At 29.9% G+C, this 3,792-nt stretch overlaps 1 protein-coding gene across 1 annotated transcript in view; it reads left to right on the top strand.

The window, feature by feature from the left end:
* The first annotated feature begins 2,798 nt into the window (after window positions 1-2,798).
* Window positions 2,799-3,792, top strand: part of LOC106682265 (putative ankyrin repeat protein RF_0381) — a 7,854-nt gene continuing 6,860 nt past the window's right edge. The window contains exon 1 of the mRNA XM_014423018.3: window positions 2,799-2,916. The gene's annotated coding sequence lies outside the window, so the exon portion shown is untranslated. The remainder of the gene's footprint in view (window positions 2,917-3,792) is intronic.

The raw sequence follows: 3,792 nt of genomic DNA, 5'->3' as shown, positions 1-3,792 counted from the left end.
TATTTATATTTATAATAATATTTTACATGGTATATAAAAGCAATACATAAAAATATTTACAATGTTGAGCAACGATGAAGGTGATAGTTCTTCTGATTGCTCATAGATAGCGTTGCAGCAATGTTTTATCAAAGAATAGGTAAAAATTCATACTGAAAATTGGGCTTCTCTTTCTTTTTATATGATGAATTATTATATACTTTCTTTCTTGTCAGATCAATTCTCCATCTTTAAATTTGGCATGCATTTTAACAATATTCACCGGAATAACATACATTTAAAAATAAAACATTAATATGGTATTTTTGTGATTTTTAATTCATTGCATTCCTTCAGCAGAATCTAAATCGAGAAGATATCTATAATTCAACTACTTCCACAATTTATGAAGATATATACTTTAAAAAAAACTCTAGTAAAAGTAATGAATAAAAAAAAATTATTTAAAAAAATAAAGATTAAAATAAAATATAAATAATTAAAGATTGGAGAAGATGGTCGGGGGAGGGGGGGTATGGTCAGCAAAGAACAACATAAATAAAAAAAAAATATTTATTTTTTTATTAATTATTTGAAATAAATAAATATTTTTTTGTTTATTTATATTGTTCTTTGCTGACCACACCCTCCGACCATCTTCTCCAATCAGTAATCTATGGTCAACTATCTACACCTCAATAACAATTAAATATGTGAGATAGGGTGAAAAGTTGATTCAATGAGGAAGGCCACTGCACTATCAGTAAGAGTCTTGTGCAATGTCTCTTTAGATTCGTAATAAATAGAAAGCTTATAAGAATGAACAATAAGCACTCCCAGTCTACTTATGATGCACCCCGCCCTCCTCCCCCCACACTTCTTATCGACTTCTGACTGTTTTTCTTATTATTTTTATCATTATCTATTGTCTTTAATAATAACTGTTTCATTTCTCTCTTCTATGCTTAAATCAACATGAGGAGGCTCCTCACCTCCGGATTCTTTTGACTTGTAGGACCATACAGAATGGACAACTCACAATAAACAGATAAGTATTGCATCGTAACCTTAAAATACCACAGGTCTTATCTCCACTTAAAATACTGAATGTTCAGATTACAAACTATTCTCTATTATCTATCAGTATTACAAAACATGATCCCTCCATTTTTGCTTTTAATCTCTAATAGTTTTTTTTTCGGTGGTTATTATGTTATTTTTCAAAGGTTATTATGTTATTTTCTGCTATTTTTCGATTCGGAAAATTAATTCACCTTCTAACTTTGATTTCTTTGTTTAATCACATTTACATTATTACATCAATCATGCCGATGTTTCTTTATAAACTTTAAAATTTCCTCTTAAGGGGCCATTATAAACAAGCCTCTAGAAAATTAAAAAAAAATAATATAATGAATGACAACAATTTTAAACAAGACTTTGGACTGAAAATGGCGTCGCCAAAGTTAGTGTACGAATGTAAAAGTGATTAAATAGAAAATTGAATCTAGAAGGTGAATTAATTTCCCGAAGCGAAAAAAAATTTTAGTGGTATCCTACCTGACTGTGTAGAGGTCCCTTTATTAATTATTGATTTGTTCACGTTTTGGAACAGATAAAACACATAGCCCGCGTGCTCTACAGTTTAGTGATGTTAATTAAACCTCTGTTAGAATTATTAGGATAATCAATATTTAATGGTTGATCGCCGATACTTTTATGTAGAGAAAGTTTTTTATTTTCTTAATCGATTTTTCACATTTCTTATTATTTTCAAGAAAAACTGCTCAACCAATTTTGAATCGATGGCACATTTTAAAAATTGGTATATGAATACACAATCAACTTATCTTATGCTTGCCTTACATCTTACATCTAACATTTGTTACTTGCCACAAATCCAAGACTTGTACAAATTCTTATACAAAGGAAGCAACAAACGTCGGTATCCACACGCTTGTTTTGTTCTTTGAACTTGGAGGCTGGCGAGACTCGCTATTGTTAAACCTCCTTATTATTCAATTGTATTGCATAATTATTACTAGTTATAGTGCTGTGTTATATGGCTAATGACAAATATGTTGTGTGTTTGAAGAGTTGTGGAAGTTAGTATCTTTTGTGATTCACAAATAAAACTACGAACGTTTGTCGGCTATTACACTCCTTTTACAATATTTTCATTACAAAAAAAAAGAAAAAAAAAAAGAACGGTGATAAAAAAAGATAAATATCGACAAATTAGATGGTAAATGATAAAAAATCGTATAAATAGTATTACATAACCTATACATTTAAGTTTCATTCTTGATGTTTTATTAAATATTTTAAAATTCTCTCGACTCGGTGTAAATAGATTGTTTTAAATATTGTCAATTAACTTGGGCTGTTTATTGTTTATTTAACAAGATTGCAACAGCACAAATATATCTTCAGGAAGACATTATATGTTTGGGTAATTGAATTAACGAATATCTGATATAAAATAATAATTCTATGTATTTTATCATCTACAACCTACTTTGTTGATATTAATTTCCTTTCATTTCGCCTACCATTATTTCCTTACTTTTTATAGCGACAATAGAATAAATGGAATGTAAAAGTCACAAGAACAGCCAAGCGTGTAGATATCAACGTTTGTTCCTTTATCTACCAAACGTTTTTACAAGTCTTGGATTTGAGGCAAGTGGCAAACGTGTGAATCCAGCTTTAGGGTCAAAGGAATAAAACTATTTTTTCCACTCCGCCTTTCCTGTAACGTCAATGGACGTACGTGAATGCATTAGCAATTTTATATGTTGAAATGAAGTTATATAACGATTTATAATTAGTATCATGAACGATAAGGGTGACCTGCCAAACGATATAGCAATTCGCTGATCAAGGAGACGTAGTTATCGGTTCATAGAGAGCAGAATGCCCAACTCCCTGCTGTTGGTAAGTCTTTAGTTCTTTTATTATCAAGAAGGGACAGACACCCAGCTACTAGAGACTCTAATGATTATATTTTTAATTTAAGTGAGGAAATGGAATTGTGATACGATCAGAGATATCGAGGTGATCCTATAAAAATGGACATTGTAGGATAAATTATTACCCATTTAAATTAAAACTAAGTTCTATCCTGATGAGGTAGGTCCGGGTATGAAATGGGCTTTGTCAAGAAATAACATATTTCTAGAGATATCTTATTGTTTACCACAGATATAAATATTAATAAAATATCTGGATGGAAGATGCTAGGAATTTCCGATTCGTTTCTCTTCTTCTTTTATTTCTAATATCTTTGGATCAACAAAGTGATAATTGTGCTTTACAGTTTGATGTTTGTAGCCTATTCTGTATAAATTCGTGTATCCTTCCCATAAATCTGATGCAACTACACTACTCGTATTACTTCTGACAATGTAGATTCTGATCTACCATAATTTACCGTCTCCCCCAACACAAATATATTTTTTTCAATTTCCCATATACATACTTTAAATGTTTTAAACAATATTTTTACTTGCTTATTGCTCGCACCATGGATAAATAAAGTGTACTGCAGTTTCTAAACCTTTGGAATCAGCAAACCATGTTGCAGTCATTATTCCGATGGTTTTCTAACGAATGAAACAACCGAATTTGGTAGCAGATTACATTTGTAATATATTTTTCTTAGCAAAATAAATAATGAATATTAATAGTCCTCAATAACAAAATAATGAACATATGTTTTAATATTAAATAAATTATTCTAGAGTGGCGATACTATAATAAACAAGTACTCATTAAAATATTAGCCTGCAATCTAATATTTTTCACATTATA

The sequence above is a fragment of the Halyomorpha halys genome, unplaced genomic scaffold (genome assembly GCF_000696795.3).
Source record: "Halyomorpha halys isolate HHAL.00 unplaced genomic scaffold, Hhal_1.1 Scaffold399.1, whole genome shotgun sequence".
Classification (NCBI taxonomy): Eukaryota; Metazoa; Arthropoda; class Insecta; order Hemiptera; family Pentatomidae; genus Halyomorpha; species Halyomorpha halys.
Note: the sequence above shows the minus strand (reverse complement) of the source record. Positions and strands in the feature narration are given on the sequence as shown.